Source organism: Eretmochelys imbricata, chromosome 4 (genome assembly GCF_965152235.1).
Source record: "Eretmochelys imbricata isolate rEreImb1 chromosome 4, rEreImb1.hap1, whole genome shotgun sequence".
NCBI classification, from domain to species: Eukaryota; Metazoa; Chordata; order Testudines; family Cheloniidae; genus Eretmochelys; species Eretmochelys imbricata.
Genome location: NC_135575.1, coordinates 57,769,262 through 57,788,962, shown reverse-complemented (window position 1 = coordinate 57,788,962; position 19,701 = coordinate 57,769,262). Strand labels below are relative to the sequence as shown.

At 42.5% G+C, this 19,701-nt stretch overlaps 1 protein-coding gene across 1 annotated transcript in view; it reads right to left on the bottom strand.

Annotated features, from left to right (window-relative positions):
* The window catches only part of SMAD1 (SMAD family member 1), a 70,092-nt gene that overhangs the window by 41,292 nt on the left and 9,099 nt on the right, over positions 1–19,701 (bottom strand). The gene's annotated exons all lie outside the window — the stretch shown is intronic.

The window sequence follows — 19,701 nt, the reverse complement described above, 5'->3', positions numbered from 1 at the left end:
ACTGTGAAGTGCTCCATCAAGTGCTGTGGTGAGTTAAGAACCTCATCAGTAGAGCGCCACGTGTGGTTAGAGTATAACGGGCAAGTCATGGAAGTCAGTCTTGACTCTCAGAATACTCTCCAATATGTAAAAATAAGTGTTATATTGCTCTGATCAGATTTCCAAAACTCCACAGACTAAAGCTTTCCTTAAAAAAAGAAACGTAACAGGTTAAAAGTTTCAATTTAAAAAAAGCCTTCTCCATGTTACTACAAGCTTAGTTTATTCCTCATGAAATAATTTTAAAAGTTAATATTCCACTCTTTGTGTCAATCCTTCCAGATTGGACAATGAAAACACACATAGTTTCACTTTTATTTATAGTCTGCTTTCAGAGTCACATCCACTAGCACAATACTACAAGTTTCAAATGGCTAAATAAATAAAAATAAAAGAAATTGTTTTTATTGATTTATTTAGGTAACTGTTTCCATTAGAATGGAAAGATTTTAAGCTATACAATTTTATTTTTACAAGCCCTAAATCTTGGGCCTACATGTAAGCGGGGGAATAGTCTGCTATTGTGGGCTTCTGCACTATCCTGTCTTCTGCACTACCCCGGTGAAGTGGGCTAGTGGAATTGGGAGCGAGGACTCAGATCCTTTGTTTACCCAGTGGCCTCCCTGCCCTTGAGGACTCCCCGTCCACTTTCCTGTCTGGCAGAGTCCTCATAACCCCAACAAGGCTGGGTCCAGGATTCCTGGAGGGCTCAACCCCCAACTCTGCTGGGGTCACCTAGGACAGGGGCTAGGGTGTCCCCGCTCCGGGGTACTCTCTCTGCACTGGGCAATTCTCTGACCCACTGACCATTACATACAAGTTAAAGCAAATGCAAGTTATTTAATCAACAATTAATTTTAAAAAGAATAAGGAAAAATGGGAAAGGTTAAAGGAAACACATCAACCCGCTCTGTGGCAGGGAACATCACAAATAGTGTCTCTGGAATGTCAGGGCAGTTCACAGTCTGTTCCTTGTAAGTCCCAGGCCGCCTTCTCAGGCCCTGGCTGTGCTGTAGGGATGCTGTTGTGCTCTGATGGTGGCCACACGCTCTCAGGCTCTAAGTGGTAGGACCCTTCTTCCCAGCGTCACCCCCACCCTGTCAGGGTTATGATCCAAGCCTGACCTGCAGAGCCTCTTGGCTGAGGTGTCTCCCTGTGCTGGGCCTGCTGCCCAGGGTCCCCCTTGGTCTCCCCAGCTGCTCACCGCACCCAGCTCCGGACTGCTCCAGCCCCAGCTCCACCACTCTGTCTCAGCACTGCTGCTGCTGCTCTGCCTTCAGCTCCCTGGGCTGCTTCTTTGCCCCTCTGGCTCTGGTTGCTGCAGATCTGCTCCCAGGGCAAGTCTGCTCTCTCTGGGCTGTGCCTCTGGCTTTGGGGCTGCAGCTCTGCTCCCAGGACAGGGTCTGCTCTCTCTGGATCTGGCACAGCTCTGCTCCCCAGCTTAGCCTGGGCCCCTGCTTTCTCCTTAGTTCAGCCCCACTCTGTCTGACCCAGGCAAATCCAGCCCACACGGAGGATGGGACCTCCCTGGCCTCCTGACTCCCTGATTAACCTGCCCGCCCTGTCATTCAGGCTGACCTGGAGCATTGGCCTCTCCCCATTGTTCCTGGGGACTGTCAGTCTCAGCGTCCTGATTCCCCATCGACCCTTCCCCCTTTTTAGTACTGGGAGCTAGTAACTAAAACACCCCCACTGAATGTTAGTAAGGGGGCAACAGTACCCTTATATACATAATGGTGTCCTTTTAATGTCAGTTGCTGAACATTAACTAGCTGTGGGTATCTTTTCATTTGGGCTTCATTTATTGTTATTGAACTGCTTTAACACAATAGGTCAAATCCTGCTTGCCTTTCACAAACTAGTAGTCTCATTGATTCTAATGGGACTAATGTGGAAGGTGAACAAGATTTGCAATTTTTTCCTGTTTTCAAAAATAACTCCATCATGGTTTTAAAAGGTAAGTGTCATATCAAGGTATTCTGTACATTTAGTTGTGGCTAAAGACAAATACTCTATAGAAGTAAGGACTTATACACTAGTTCTACAAGACTCAACAGGACTTTCAAAAACATCCAGATGTGGCCTAGCCCAGCACCATGCGCAGAAATAGGTTAGTGCTAAGAACTCTTGAAAATCCCACATTTATATTTCACCCATCTATGCTACATTGCATAACAGCACAGTCTAGGGCAGGGTTTTATGAACCACATTTCTACCCCTTCAAAATTCCTTTACGTCCCTGTGGCAACTGCACAGAAAAATATTAGAAAAGCCTGTATTTTTAGCCATCATTGAAGTGCATGAAATTTAGCAGCTGGAAATGCCAGCATCATATGACTAGCCAGCTCTCTATGGACATGCACCATAGTTGGCTTTAGTATTGCTTTTTTTAAGTTACTTACATTTTGCTATGCTGGATAATCTATTCAAAATAAATGGGACAAAGACAACACACATTTCTAAATTAATTGTGTTGAAACTGCTATACACCAAAGTCTGCTATGAACTGCTCTAACGCAGAATTCCAATGTCAAGACAGTATTAAACTAAAAAAAAAAGATAGCGTAGGTGGAGTTTTTTCATTTCCAAGAATTATAAAGTGTATCCATGGTTCTGAGCTTTTGCCAGTACATTCCGTTTTCCTTTCTGCCACTTTTGGTTTTTGCAATGCATCATTTCCTGTATTGCTTTTACACAAAGTGGTCTTATCAGTTTAAAGTGCAAAATAAAGATTAACACATGAGTCAGCAGATGACAGATTTTCTCCTCTCTTCCGCAGAAAATACACATGCCCTTCTGGGGGGGGGGGGGGGAAAGGTATGTGCTCCTAATAGCTAAGTCACTACTAGTCCTTGAAGATAAATATGTTTATCCACAAGGTATTGTACAATCAGAAAAATAAGATGATCTCCATGTGATCTTGACCCTGGTTTAAAGGAAATCTAGTTGCTGGCCAGTTAGCAACCACTCCTTATGTCAAACCACACATTCCTTTATTGTGTATTCTGAAGCTGAAATCAAACTTATTTCAAATGCAACTACCTCTTTGTATTTTTTTTCTTCACTTTAGCTAGCTTTAGTGTTCAGTCTTTGGACCTTACAGAAATACTTAAAAAACAAACAGTTTAAAACAAAACTGCCACAAAAAGCTGTGTTACTTGCTTTGTATTTAAACAAAACTCAGCTAGGCAGCTTCCCGAACAGTGAGATTATTTTTCTTTCTAGCCTCCAATGAAGAGACAGTTATAACTAAGAATCTGTCAGCAACACTGAGTGGCTAGTCTGATGGTGAATATTTTACTGCCTTCAAATGCCCACAAGACAGTCTGTAGGAATCTATCCTCATTTGGATAAGAAGTTGTTTTTTGGCAGGTGGGGAGAGGGGTCAGGACAATCAAATTACCACCACTGATGGAGGAAGGGAACCAACTCCTAGCCCCAGGTTCAAACAAACAAGGAGGTAGCTTTGACTCATGTACTGACTTTAGTGTTTACTTTAATGCTCAGTGGGGCAGACAAAATAAAGAATTCCAGTAAAAAGGTTTTAAAATGTGTACAACTCAATAAAAAAAAAAAATTCAGGCATAAAAATTGTGAGAGTGCCAAGGGGGAATGGAAATCAAGAGAATCCACACAACTCCTAAGAGAGGTTTTTTCCCATTCATTTTTCCACACTTAGTTCCATGGTTCTTTTCTCAATCTTCATTAGTTATTAATGGCATAAAGAAATAATAGGACAAGGGATTTTAATTTGCTCCTTAGAAAATAGTCATTTGATTCACTTCTCTGAAAGAAGCTCACATCTTCACAGCAATTCATTTCTTTCAATACAATATTTAGCGCTTGCAACAGAAATCAGAGTGGCTCCTCCCTGCTTTTGGTTCCCACTTTGCTCCCTGCAAAAATATTTTCCCACACAAGACTATGCCCTGGTCTACTTTTAAAATTTAGAGCAACCTAGTTACAGCACTCAAGGGGGTGAAAAATTCATACACCACGCTAAGTGCTGTAGTTAAGTAGACCGAACCCCAGGTAACGTAGACCTGGCTAGATCAACAAAAGAATTTTTCTTTTGCCCCCCATTCTTGCAGCAACCAGTGAAAAGATTTGTTTTTTCATGTTGGAACTAGGTCATGGGAGAATTGAATGTCACTGATTCAATTATAAACTGTAGTATAGATGGGGTATGAACTATTATTACAAGTACCACGGATCAGAGTATTGCACTGCAATGGACCACAGAATTTCTCTCAATAAGTTTTACCAATTTGTATATTAATTTTTGTTTGGAACCTTATAGAAAACAGACCAATTTTCACACCTTTAAGTGTGACCAACTATGCATATCCAATCTTCTTTCAGTGGGAGCTGAGAGAAGTCCTCAAAGTGGGCAACAAGAGATTTTATTGTTGGTAACACCAGCTTACCCTTCTGAGCTACAGATTCTGATAACTTTACTTACACTAAAGAGCAACTTCACCAGTGCTCCTGGTGAAGTCACTGAGATTACTCAGGGAGTGAAGTACCATCCAATGGGCTCAAATTAATAGCAAACACAAGCTAAGTCCTGAAAGAACAGAAAAGCCTCTAAACCAAATAATTTGGACTACAGCCTACCATTTTTACATAGTTCAGATAAACTCCATTTATGACCATTTTATAATTTAAAAAAAAAAAAGTCAGCTTGTAACAAGCTTGTAAATCACAAGATAAGCATTTTAGATGCCAAATTCAGTACTAAAAAAATTTAAAAAATCAAGAGGTAAAAAGGGGGAAATGTGTCTTTCCTTTTTATCATAAAGCCCCGATGTGATTTTTTTAAGTAAACACAGAGCATTCCCTTTCCTGACAGTATGAACTGTCTTTAAAAAACAGGTGTTGTTTACAACAAACACCACCACCACACACACACACACACACACGTGTGGGGTGTGTTAATAGACACAAAGGCAGGATAGCTGAAACCTCTTCCTATATTTAGATCTGTCTGGTCAGCTGTAATTGCATAATTTAATCAGGACCCTCTACAGCGGAAATACATCCATATTCATCACAGGCATCAAAGGAAACATCTTTACAACTATATCCTTTTACAAACCAACGCATGGTCCCACGCCATTCTCCCAATTGTTGAATTCCTCCTTTGGGAAGAGCATGGAATTTTATTTCTTTTGATCAGTTGAAAAAAATCACTTCCCTCTAATTCTGCACAGTAGGGCAGGAGGGGTTTCCTTCACAGGTGAGCTGTTGATTTGTCTCTTTCAGGAATTTTTATTTTTTAATGGTTAAAATGCACATTTAAAATGCAAAGGAAAATTTGAGAAGCTAGATCATCATATGTTAAAATCAAGTTTGTAAGACACACAATTTATTTTGTCTTTTATTCCGGAAGGCAGCAAAGTCCAGTGCATATGACATGGGACTGGGAGATAGAATAGAACCATAGTCTGCTGGTCTATTTTAGGATTTGCCCACAATGAGGTATTTTGCATCAGAATAGCTATATCAAATGCAAACCAGGTGAAGCTACAATGACACAAGTATCTTCAGGAAGGGTTTGCACTCATGCCTCTATACAGGTAGCAAAAACAAAGAGAGTGTAGAAAAGCCCTAGAACTAAAGTCTGATCCTGATCTCATGTATCTGAGATTAAGTCATTTATCTCTGCATCTCAGCCTCCTCATCTCTAAAATGTGGATAGACAATGCTTTACCAAATTACACAAGACAAAATCTGAAGGAAAAAAATAAAATTTATACAGTAAGATATGTTTTAATCAAAGCTCAGCAACACAGAAACTGGCTCCTCAAAACCAAGCCAATATTATTTTTAAAATATCTGCTTTTAATAATTATCTTTACAAACTCTTGAAATAGCTCCTTCCCTTTCATTTTACTACTTAAAAAAAAAAAAAAAACTTTCCACAGCTACATGCATAACATTTACCTCCAAAGCATTTCTTGGCAAGAAAATTCTCTAATTTTTTTTTCAATTTATAGAATCAATTTTATAAAACTTTAAATCACCTTTATATTAAATACAATATAGACCAATCATTACTCTATCTCCTCAGCTACTTCATTTTAAAGAAAGATCTGAGTTTTATTAAATTCTTCGGTTAAAATTGTCCAGCAGTCCCTTTAAGTGTTGTAATAAGAACCCATCTGACCCACAAATGTAGCATTCTGAACAAAGAAAGTGTTTAAAGACAATATAGCTTCAAAAGCCAAGTTTATACAATCACTGAAATAAACATCAAGATCTGCCAGATTTCCACCCTCCAATGAAAAGTCTGTTTAACTACTGCATGCCATTAGTGGTCTCTTGAAAACCAGGACTGGACCTCCACATTACATTAGACCAGCTCAGTCTGGGCTTACAGAATAATCAGTGACCAGCAGCTACACTTTCAAATTGCAGGAAGTGCTCTTTGGCGCTCTCTTTTATTCAATATTTGTCAACCCACCTGAGTATGCCATACTCTTAACAAGCAAAAGAGGCAAAGATGGGAAAGTCTGGAATTTCTTTATAGCTCATAAACTGAAGATTTTTTTTTAATTGGAGATTTACAGGAGAAAGAGCATATCCATGTATCCTACAGTGGTTGGTAGACTCAGGGAAGACCAGATCAGAAAGCTTAGCTATTCATATTCAGATTGTTTATAAACAAACAAAATCTCAAAAAAACAAAAACAAAAAACTAATAATCACAAAACCAAACAAACCAGCCTACTCGATCCCAGGTGGTAGTGACCAAAACTCATGTTGTGTGATGTGAGAACAAACACGGGGCTTGTCTATACTAGAAAGTTATATCGTTTTAACTATACCAGCATAATCCCCCTAATATAGATGTTGTTTGTCAGTATAAAGTGCCTTACACCATGTGGAAGGGGAAATAATTATACTCGATATAAGCCACCTTTATACCAGTATAAATGCAGAAACACTAGGGCTTTTACCAGTATAAATACTGGTTTCACACACACAACCTGAACCAAAACAGTTATACTGGTTAAACTGAAGTATAGACCACTGTTATCAGTTTATCCCCAAACTGGCAAATGACCCCTGGACACAAAGACACCATTTGAGACTGGTACCCTTGTTGATAGCAAGGACAAAGACTGAATAGGTGGGAAAAATCAAGACAGTCTCATTCCTTGAGGTGGTCCCTCCACATAAGTTTAATGCCTTAACTCTCAGGTCTGGTCTATACTTAACTGTTTTACTAGCATAGTTATGCAGGTTAGGAAAACAATTTTTTTTACATTTACATAGTTATGCCAGTAAAAGCCATAGACTAGATGCAGTGATAGAGGCAGTGTTACCTAATGGCTAAGAACTTGGAAGACCTGGGTTCTATTCCCAGCTCTGCCACAGACCTGCTGGGTGACCTTCGGCAAATTATTTCACCCGTGCCTCAGTTTACCCACCTTTAAAATAGCGATAGTGATACTTTAGCGTTTTTCATCAGTAGATCTCATAGCACTTTATATACAAAAGCTAGATATTATTATACCTTATGCTGGTGCCCTGAAATGGCATAAGCTATCCCTGCATAAACACTTGCATACTGCTATAATTGCATCCACACTAGATGCTTCTATCAGTAGAGCTATACAAGTAAAATTACACCAGCAAAACCCTTACTATTGCCCCAACCAACTGTCCCACACCATGCAGGGGAGTGGCAACACAGCTATAGGCAATTTGGCATGGACAAGACTCATGCTGCTCTTGCTGCAGGGCCCAAGGGCAAGCACTCTCAGGCTGAAACCTGCAGCACAAGCCCATACCACTCTCACTGATCTCAACGAGTCCTATGACAAATGGAGACTTCGTAATCACTACCTCCAAGGAATGATACAGCAAGGATCCAGGAACCTTGGATGTGCGCCTCCTTTTTAAAAATCACAAAAAGAAAGACATGGGCCTAAATTTGAGGAATAAAATAAAGCTAGAAAATTGATGAATGAAGCAAAAATAGCTAGCACACCTTGAAATCAAGGTATTTATACACAATTGCATGCCTACTGTTTTCTTCTGTCCCGAACACTAAGGCCTTGGAGGATTTTGCTCCAAGGGTTGGAGGCACTGAAATACAGACAGTAGCGAACAGATCACACAGCACACAACAGGATAATTTTAAAGGAAGTGAAAAAACATGACCCTACTATGTTTACAGGAAATACAGAGGTTTTACAATAAAAGGAAACTGTTACAGTATATTCTCCTTGTCTTCTGGTTGCTTCTGTGGGTTATTTTGTTTATGCCCTAGGAACAGAAATCAAGACAAGTAAAAGTCACTAGGTATCATTTTCTTATCTGAGCTTCTCCATTATTAATGTGCCCTACATTATTCTAAACCAAGAAATATTACTTGGGGTGCTGGGTGCATTTGCACCTTTTTCACACTAATTGACTGAGAGCAGATAATCAGTTCTCCAGGATAACTGCAGAACTTCAGTGACCTCCACTAACATGTAATTAGTTACTGACATTTTCTAACTTAGCTAGGAATAATCACATGCCAAATCAGGTCCTCTCTCCTTTGCAGATAGACCATATAAAGCTAAGGACAAGAACTGAACTGCATGAGTTTTTGGTAATTGGTCATGCCAATATCTTTTCTGCGCCACCACCACCACACATGCTGACAACTTGTGCTTAAAAAATAAATAAATGAACAAAACAAACACACTTTTATAGTAACAGGTGGTGTTCAAGAGGATGTACTCTGTGCGCATCCCAGTGTAGGTGTACATACACCCCGCGTGCGCAAGATCACAGACTTATGACCAGCAGTCTCTGTTGAGGCCATGCAATGCCCCCTCATTCTCCTCTCTCATACAAGGGCACAAAGGACGGGGCAGTTGCAACAATCTCTCAGGGTAGTTAAGAACTGCAAAATAAACAAGTGTGGCGATAGTCTGGTCCTATCTACACAAGAAAGCAACCTCCTGAAGCACGTGTAGTAGCTTCTTCTTCTGGTGGTGGTTTCAGCAAGAGGACAGGAAGCTTGATCGACAGTTTAGATAAAAACTGAGAACACTTTAAGAAAGAACTTCAGGTGAGGTCTCGGCACTACCTTGTTCCTGTGGAGAGTTGTAATTGAGATTTAGCCATAAGCATTTGAAGCTCGCTCACTCACTCGGCTGAAGTCAGAGCCCACCAATAAAACCAAGCTTCAGAGCGAGGTCGTGTGTGGAACATTCTGAGAAGGACCACACTGAAGTCCCAGATTCTCTGACTGGTGATGTAAAAGTTCCTTGATAAACTTTAATACCATGGAGTGAGACACAACCAAACAACTATACAGACCGGTGGCAAGGTGAAATTGCCGTGAGGTAGCCCAAATAGAGCTGAGTGGAAGCGCAGCCTGTTTCAAGCATAAGAGGTAGTCATGGGTCTTAGGTACTAAGTTCTGAGCAGGGTTCAGACCATGCTTGGCCACCTGTATGGAGAATCTCTTCCATGACTATGTCCATCTGATAAATATTTCCCTATTCTGAACAATTTTCTGGACCTGGAGGGAGCAGACAGTACCTGTGGTACTCAGACAACCAACAGCTGTACTGTCAGATGCAGTGACCCCGGGTCTGGATACAGTATCAGGCAGTGGTGCTGTGAGATCAGGTCCAGATGGCCCAGAAGCTGGCTTGGTGACTTAAATAATAATGGATATTTAATAATGGATATTTTAAGAGATCTGTCAGCCAAAATTGTCTTGGCCAGTAGAGAGGCAATCAGAATGACTATGACCTTATCTCTGCTGATGTTGGAGATCACCCTGGGAATTAGGTGAACAGGTAGAAAGGCGTGGAGCAAACCTCCATCCCACTGTGGGAATGGGCTTATTCCACCTATGGAACAAAATTTCTAATATATGACATTGTACTTGCTGGCAAACAAGTCTATCAGGAAAATCCTCAAAGACAGAATATCAGCTCCACTATCATTCTGTGCAAGGACCATTCATGTTTGGTCACAGATTGACTGCTCAGGACATCCACTAGGTTGTTGTTGACTCTCAGGAGGTGAAGGGCCATTGGTATCACCTTGTTCTGGTGACATCAAGTCCGAAACTAGATGGCCTCCCAGACCACAGGGGTGAGAAGAAGGTGCCTTTTTTTGTATGCAGTGCATATCTGTGTTGTCCATGAAGATCTGCACTACCAAATTCCAGAAGACATGCTGGAGCTCCACACAGGCCAGCCTGATAGCTCTGTGCTCCAGGACAGTCATCTGTCTCCAGAAAAGTCTACGGATCAGGTCCTTTGAATTTGTAGATGGTCCAATGAGCTCCCCAGCCTGCCCCAACACCTCTGTGATCAGGATCTTTGTCAGGGAGGCGACTGAAAAGGATACTTCTCTTAGTATGTTTGTTGGGTCCACCCGCCAAGCCAGCTCTGCAATGACATGCTGGGAGCACTGAAACCATCCTGTCTAATATCTTGCTGGGGAACAGACTGACCTGGAGGGGCCACAGATGAAGTCCAGTAAGCCGTGGTGTCATGTACGTGCATGCTGACATGTGGCTAACATTGCGAGACAAGTCCATGCTGTTGTAGTCTGTTTTAATGTCAGCTGAAGATTGAATGGCTGTAATGTCTGGAACCTGTCCTCCTAAGGCAGATATGCATTTTCAGATCTGGAGTTCATCATGGCTCCTATGAGGGAGCAAGAGATGATTTTCGTTATTCACTAGTAGGCCCAACTGAGCGAACAGACATATAGTGCATTCCAAACTCGCTGTAGTCTCCTGCTGTGATCTCCCTCTGAGCAGCTGGTCATTCGGATGGGGGTAAAAGTGGGCCTTCTCAGGTGGGCCACTATCACCAGTAGGCATTTTGTGAAGATTCTTGGTGCTTTGGAGAGCTTGAATGACAGTATCTTGTACAGGTAATGAGTTTGGTTCCTCCACAATGTGGTTCCCCAGTGATCTCAGGGTGGTCCTAGCATCCTTTAAGGAGTGGAGCGATCATCAGTTCTTTTATTAAAGATCTTCACCTCCCTCAAATGGGAGGTCTTGTATGGTGTCCTGGATCTTTTCTAATATTCCTGATGCTAAAAGCCAGGAGACCCGCCTCATGGGTATAGCCAGTGCCATCAGTCTGACCACCACATCAGCAGCATCGATGGCTGCCTGTAAGGCTGTTCTGGCAAGCATCTGGCTTTCTCTAATGATCTCCTTTAAACTCCTCCCCAGCATCCTGCGGCACTTGCTCCAAGAAAAGAGGGATCTCTGGCAAGCTCTAGGGTAACTCAAAGGATAGCGAGGAAGTATCCCTGCTTGATGATGGGAGGAAGGTATAGTGTGGTGGTGGTGGGGAGGAGGAGTATTCTTTAAACATTGGGGCTGAGGGGCGATTTCTCTGCTTCAGAGCCCAGTGCTGTTAAGGTGCCAATGATGCCCCCATATGGGATCTTGATGACTCTTGGGGGGGTGGACCTTGGTCCCATAATTATCACCACAGTAAATATTTCATCGGTGCCACCCTCCAGGCACAGATTTAGGCATCCTGTCCTTGGAAGAGTGATTTATTTTCTCCTTTCTCTGGGCAGTGCCTCTCTATGCTGGGAGCTGTGTCTGGCTCCGCTTGGCCCTTCTTTTCAGCCTTACCTTTGTGTTGAGGCACCAGTGCAAGGTCCAACAGTAACCGTGCTGTTGACTGAGGAGCCAGTGCAGAGGCCAAGGCCAGTGCTGAGTTATTGGCACTGATGTCAGAATGGTAACAGTTTTGGGGTTGAGATAGCAGCAGTTGGTAGAGAACCACTGGCATAGGCTATGCCCATTGACATGGGATATGAGTCCATAGCAGGTAAGAAAGGGCTTCAATCTTTGAAAGCTGAGAGTCCAACATGGCAGTTGGCTCAAAACACGTCACCCAGTTGTACTGGAGGGAATGGGAAAAATCCTCCTGTTTCTTGGGTGGTTTTTGTTTGTTTTGTTCTTTGTTTTTTGTCAGACGTTTCCAAACAATACAGTTAATCAGAGATAAGGGTGAATAAGTATTTCTTCAAACTATGCATAAAAGAGGAGTCTGAAGTAAAAGAAGGGTAGCAGGTCAAACAGTCACCAGGTTCCATCTTGCTGCCATGGGCAGTAAGGGGGAACTGCAGTAGGGTCGAGGCTGCTCTACCCTTTATCCCCTTGCACAGGAGCATGAGGTGGCACAGGTCACATTCATGGTGCTGACAGTAACATCTAGTAAAAAAAAAAAAAAAATCTTTGGGCACCTAAATACTCAAAGAGCCACCTAAGCTTTCTTTTACACAAAACAAATAACTCCCTCACCCAACAGTTCAGTCCTCATATGCACAAAAATGGCTTTAGATAATAAATCAAAGGTTTGGTCTACATTAGATAACTAGTTTGTTCCCCCTCAATCACTTGCAATAAATGCACTTCACATTCATACAAAGTGCTTCTTCCTGCAATAATCGGGGCTCTAAGCAGTGATGAGCTGCCAAAATCTTAACAACCGGTTCCCTCCTCACCCCACAAGAGGGTCGTGGCCCGCCCCCAGCCCGCCTCATCCAACCCCCTCCCCTGTTCCCTGACTGCTCCTGGAACCGGGCAGGAGGGTCTCATGGGCCACTATGTTACCCCGCCCCAAGAGAGGTGGGGAGTCCCGGTGGTGCTTACCTGGGGCTCCTGGGAAGCATCCGGCAGGTCCCTTTGGCTTCTAGGGGTGGGATAGCATAGCGGCCACTCCCCCCACTGATCACATCAAAAGCGGAGACTTAGGCGCAGACTCCGTGGGGGCTCGGGACTGGAACACCCATGGGAAAAATTTGGTGGTTGCAGAGCACCCACCAGCAGCTACCCGCCCCATGCCCGGCCCCAGCTCACCTCCACTCTGCCTCCGCCTCCTCCCCACTCTGCTTCTCTGCCCCCCACCCCCAGCTTCCCACGAATCATTTGTTTGTGAGGGAAGCCTGGGAGGGCTGAGAAGCTGGTGGTGGCGGCTTCACATTCAGGCCCAGGGAGGCAGAGGTGAGCTGGGGCAGGGAGCGGTTCCCCTGCGCGCCTCCTGCCCTCCCCCCACCCACCTGCTGTGGTGTAGGTGGCCCTCCTCGTGCCCCCCGCCCCAGCTCGCCTCCGCCTCCTGGGCCTGAGCGCAAAGCCGCTGCCTGCTTCTCAGCCCTCCCTGGCTTCCCGCGCGAACACCTGATTCGCAGGAAGCTGGGGGGGAGGGGGGCCGGGCGTGGAGAAACAGAGTGGGGCAGAGCATAACTCAGGGGCAAAGGTGAGCTGGGGCCAGCGCAGGGAGCTGCCGGTGGGTGCTCTGCACCCACCAAATTTTCCCCGTTGGTGCTCCAACCCCAGAGCACCCACAGAGTCAGTGCCTAAGGCGCCACTTTTGGCCGGTTCTAAAAGGGCGTCTAAATTTAACAATCAGTTCCAGTGAACTGGCTCCAGTTCACCACTGGCTCTAAGGGATGTTCCAAACAGGCCTTGATTTTTAGGGTTAAACATAGGTCTCTTCACCTTTTCCTCCAACCCCCAAACTCGTGTTCACAGCTGTTCAGCCACCTGTGGTTTGGTGACTGCAAGCCCCATTCTGACGGTTCACTTGGGGTTGATCAAATTGTGACCTGTAGTTACTAAGCCAGGGGTAGTCTATTTTTTTTGTCAATGTCCAAGATCTCTTGATCAAGGTATAGTCAAGGTCCAGACTCCAGAGAAAAATAAAACAACAACAAAAATAATAAATAAGTAAATAAAAAGATTTTGGGGTCCATTCAAAAACAACTGGCAGTCTGGATTTGGCCCCCAGTCTGCCTATTGACTACCCCTGTACTAAGTCAACTGTGGTTTGCCAGCTGGTGAGAGCACTAGCATGATGATAAAGGTCAATTCTAGGAGATCTCAGTCCAAGATGGCTCCACTGTCTCTTGCCCCATTACTGACTCCCAGCCTCAGGAAGGTGCCCACTCTCCCTGCTACAGCTCTGTTCTATTAAAGAGGGCAAGCACTAATTGAACTACATCCTGCCACCCAAAAAAAGGCAGAGACCCCAGTATTCCCACCTGCCAGTTAGCCAGGAGATTGAGAAGGGGGAACGCTGGTGGAGAACATTATGAGGGGCTTAGGTGCTCCTCCCCTCACCTTCCCCCACTACTCTGCTCTCAGTCCACATGCCACAGGTCATCTGCCAGATGAGGACACAAATGGGTAGCATTTCTGGTTGGGAGAATGGGAAGAAGTGGAAGTAGGTGAATGGTCAGGAAGGGACTCTCAGCCAGTAAGCTATGGGAAATACACTGGCAGATTTGTCTGAGGTTTTAGGACAGTTACATCAAGGCTAGGTTCTAGGTGCGCTACAAATGTTAATGATGGTGTGTCCAACTATGTCACGTACCCAATTACATCTGACAGGGCTTTATGCAGTTCTATATACACAGCAGGATATGTAAGCCAGGGACATACTTATGAACCATCTGTTAACAATAAGAACGGATTGGAAGGAAAAAAAACTGAAAATTTTCAAAAGTCAATACTTTTTCCATTGGAAATAAAGGACATATTTTCCAGTCAGCTCAACTGACTGTTACATGGAAAATAGCTGTGTGTGGATTCAGCCATATTATTACCTTCTTACAAAGAATTCAATAAGAAAAAAAGTGGTTCAGCCATTTTACAGCTACTTGTGAACAAAAGCAGTTAATTCAACTGTTTTTCTCAAAACTATCTTGAACAAGTTATTCCCCTCAAACAAACAAGTCAATAGGTCTGAAACCGAACTGATAGGGGACTAGAGAAGTTCTGTGATGCTTCTAAGACTGTCTAGTCCAACAATTCAATTTATCAGGATAGTAACTGTACTGGTTACCCTAAAACTACATCCAAACAAAACACACATAGCCAGTTTAAAATACAAGTAGACGTTTTTCCTAATCACTGACACAATTACCTTTTGCAACACTTAAATGGCAGGCACTTGTAGAATGAGTATTACAATAAGACAGCACTGCAATACAATTGTGTATTTATATACAAAAACGTTTCAGTCATCAAAATACATGGTCCACATCCATATTTTAATAATAATTATAGGCGAACATGATTTCTCTGATATGATACAGGGTTTGCCACTACTAGTCCCTCTGACATATAAAGATGGCTTCACTGTGTATACAGAAAAATGGGGGGGTTTTCACACCTTTCTGGGGGGTTTTTTGTTTGTTTTGTGTTTTTATTTATTTTAATATCTAATCTCAGGTTCTCCCTTCTCTCTCTCTCAGCTAGAAACTCTGGCATATTCGGGACTGTAACAAAGATCTCCCTTCCAGCAAATAGAGGTATAAAAAGTATTCTTTTCAAACCGGCGGTTCATTCAAATGCCCCAATCAGGATCAGGATCCTGTGTTAGGAGAGGTGCAAATACACGGGATGACACTACACCTGGCCTAAAGAGTTTACAATTGCAAATTATTAGACAAAAATTTCAAGGAAGCAGAAAATATATTTAAATAAATTTGAGGCCATTTTCACATATAACAAGTGGCATAAAAGTGTTACTTTAAAGGTGGCCTAAAAAGCAAGAGCGATTGCTTCCTAAATTTCCTTATGAGAAAAATCTAAAAGGCCTTGAAAAAGGCAGGAGGTGATTTATCAATTCCCTGGACTCTGCAGTACTTGATAGTCATTAGCTTACAGTGGTATATCATCATCAAATGTCTTACTCCTCCCTCTTTCCTTCATTAGCAGATGTTTGTAGTAAAGCCAGCCTTTGTTTCTAAGAGGACTCTGAAATGGATTCTTAAAAGTTCTGCCAGCAACTTTAAAATTAATTTGCCCTTTCTTTTAAGTAGCAAGAGAAAAGCTTTTCTACCAATCACAAGTCATCAAATAAATGTAACAGTATTATTTTGAAAAGAGTAAATATGTTCTACTTTAGTCTAGGTCCACACATGGAAGCTTCTTGTAGCAAAACCGCACTTTTACCAGTACAGTTATATCAGTTCCATTTAGGCTATGTCTACACTGCGCTTTCATCACTATAAGTTTTGTTGCTCAAGGGTGTGAAAAAACCACCCCCCCCCCCGAACAACAAAAGTTGACACAAAAAGCACCGGTGTGGACAGCGCTTTGTGGGCGGGAGACACTCTCCCGGTGACGAAGCTACCGCCTCTCATTCAGGGTGGTCTTATTTTGTCACCGGGAGAGCACAGCTGCACCATTGTAAGGTGCGTAGTATAGACATAGCCCTATACCTTGTCATATCTCGGATCAACGTAGCTATGCCAGCAGAAGTCTGCAGTATTGACCTGGCCTCAGTAGAAGTCTGCAGTATTGACCTGGCCTCAGTAGATGTTTTAAGGAGCTGCAGTACTCCTGACTGAAATATTCATCTCTGACTAGATAATTCCCGTAGCTGTCTTGGGTCAGTAACTTAAGTGATATCCAAATATGACAGAGTGCTAGCAGCAGAACCCTGATCACCCTGATGGTGCTGCAGCATGAAGTAGGCTGCAGGCTCAGCTATGAACAATTAAATACTTTCTACTGCAGGAATGAGAGCACCTGGGTGGTAATTACTGGGCTCATGATGAAATCAGGAGGATATAGGTAGAAGGAAGAGGCAGCAAGGGGGAGCTTTCTACAGCGTTAAATCTGTCCGCAGAAATGATATTCTTAACAAAAATATTACGGCTAGCCACAGAACTTGTGCAATTGGCTATAGCTACTGTAATAGCAGGGATGCTGCTACATATAGATAGCAGGCAACAAACTGGCAGACAAAGGCAAAAAGTAACATTAATCATGAACAAGTTGACCTAGTAATCCCCTTAGGGAACTAGAATTTAAACATCTAATCAAAAATGAGCTAAGGAAGGAATGGCAAAAACTGTGGGCAAATTAAACAAAAAGGGATAAATTCCGAGAAGTATGTCCTACATTTGACAATGTTGACATAATCAAAGGCCCTGAGAGGAAGAACAAAGTGGTTCTATTTAGAATTATATCAGGGCATTGTAGTAATTTATTTCTAATTAACATGCACAAAAATAAATTATGTATGACATGTAAAGGTCCAGGAAACAATAGATCCTTTTGGACTGTAAAGACCACACCAATGATAGGAGGTGTTTATATAAAAAATAAGAAGCCTTAAAGTAAAAACATTTTCCTTGCAACATTTACAAAAAATACAAGGAAAATGGGGCTCAATAGTAAAAGCTTTTCTGCAATTCTTTAAGAACACCAGGAAAGGCATGAGAACTAAGTCATGAAAAAGATATAAAAGTACAGTGCATTCGGGGATCGAGAACGAAGTCTGCTACTCCATAAAACAAAAGTAGCAGCTCAGACAGGAAGCTTAGGGCTTGTCTACATTACCAGCCGGATCACGGGCAGCGATCAATCCAGTGGGGGTCAATTTATCGTGATAAATCGACCGCTGCGCACTCTCCCGTCGACTCCGGAACTCCACCGGAGCGAGGGGCACAGGTGGAGTACACGGGGGAGCGTCAGCTGTCAACTTACCGCAGTGAAGACACCACAGTAAATAGATCTAAGTACGATTGATTGATTCCCCTCCCCGTGTAGGCCAGGCCTCAGAAAGTGAGTTGTACTGAAGAGGGAGGCTGCATGGAAAAAAGCTCTTCCTCCAAGATGCTTGTGTTATGTTTGGTTTCAGAGTAGCAGCCGTGTTAGTCTGTATTCGCAAAACGAAAAGGAGTACTTGTGGCACCTTAGAGACTAACAAATTTATTTGAATATAAGCTTTCGTGAGCTACAGCTCACTTCATCGGATGCATGTTTAGCAAACAGTTTAGCAAACACTTCAGCCCTCCTAAGCTACTATTGTTTTTTGCTCTGGGTTACTAAAGGTTAAACTTTTGTTTTTGTAAGTGATCTCTCACCTATCTGTCCAGAAAGCATGCTTCAAGACTTGAAACTAATATCGGTTTTAAATGTTTCAAAAGAGACTTCTCTAGATTAAGTCTAATGCTAGAAGTTACACAAACTATAACTTACATGTTTCAGGTAATACAGACAAAAGACTTTTCCTCTGCCTCCTACATCCCATATGGAAGCACTGAACACACCAACACCAACAGGAATAATAAAGGGCCTATTAAGGATGCTATGCTGCAAAACCAGCAATGGGCAAAATTCAAAACAAGAAGCTGTAATCACTGAGACAGTAATCTACACATAACTAGGATTTCCTGAGGCATTCAATAAAGTCAAAATTTACATCTTTTAGAAAAAAGTACAGTTCTTCATTGTATTCACCAAGTCTTCATTCTACGTAGTTCTACTAAACAGGTCACTGATATAGTAATATCTTCTATGAACCAACGTAGGTCCCATCCTCACTAGCACAAAGCTAATGGAGTTAGATGTCTAGAGATCAGAGAAGGAGACCGCAAACCAGGAAACCCTCATCCAATGTAAATCGACATCAACTTCAATGGCATTCATCTATGCAAGCTGAAGAGCTGGTTATACAACTCTGATTTTAAAGTTGATTTAGCTAAACTGTTGGTCTTGAATCCAGTGAGAAAGTTTCTCCAGCATAGATAATGCCTAGGGCCTGTCTTTCCATCTAGGAGAACAGAAGCACAATATAGAAAACCAAAGAAATACAACGACTTCAGGCTCATTGTATATCAAAAACAGTAAGACCCAAAGACCTTAGAAGAATATGGTGTTTTCACAAGTGAGACAAACCCCATAGTTCACAGAGATTTTGTACTGTTAATCATTTAAGAATTCAAACTGCTTTACAAGAACAGGTTCTCTCTCTGTTTCCTAGTTTTGATCAAGTCAAAAAATATCATTAAAATGGCCCTTCACCTTACTCGGCTTCTTGCCAAAAATGAGAAGGAGCACAAAAAATAACCAAAACTTCTTAAGGCTGTAAAAGTTGAATGGGCTTGCTCATCCCATCTCTTCACTCCTTATGTTCTTGACGTTTCTCTGAGATGTCCGTGCTTAAGGGAACAAAGCTGTCATTTGCCATCATTTTCCCTCCTTGCATCATATACATCCCTGTGAGGAAACCCTCATTGTCTAACTGTCCTACCGCTTTGGTGAGTGACTGAAGGACAGATAAGAAGAGAGAGACTATTACACTGTACCTGTAATTGTACTATCTTAGAAAGAGAAAGTATTAAAAAAAAATCTACCAGCTCTCCACACTAGACTACATTCCCGTTCAAAAAAAAAAAAAAAAGCTACAGAAGTGACAAACAACGTATACAAACTTTGCAACAAAAAATGTAGTCTTTAGTCTCAAAAGACAAAAAAAACCACTGTTTATGCATTTGTCTTATCTGCTTTGGTGTACAACTCCACACACCCCATAATAGTAGGAATGGGGCCAGAATCTTCCTTAATTTAAGATAATGGTCTAGCAGAAGACTAGCTAACACCTTTCTTGTCTCTCATAAAACTGCTCAGCATCTTTAAAAGCACAATTGAGCAAAGAATAAGCAAAAAATTGTTTTGCAAGCCATTTTTCTTTGTAAAGAAACATGAATGCAAATGTGTTTTGTGATTCTCTGGTATGCGGGGGACAGTGGCGGATTAAAGGTTTTGCCGCCCCTAGGCCCTGAAATAATTGCATCCTCCCACCCCAACTCACCTCCGCTCCGCCTCCTCCCCTGAGCACGCCGCCAGGTCCTGCTTCTCCCCAC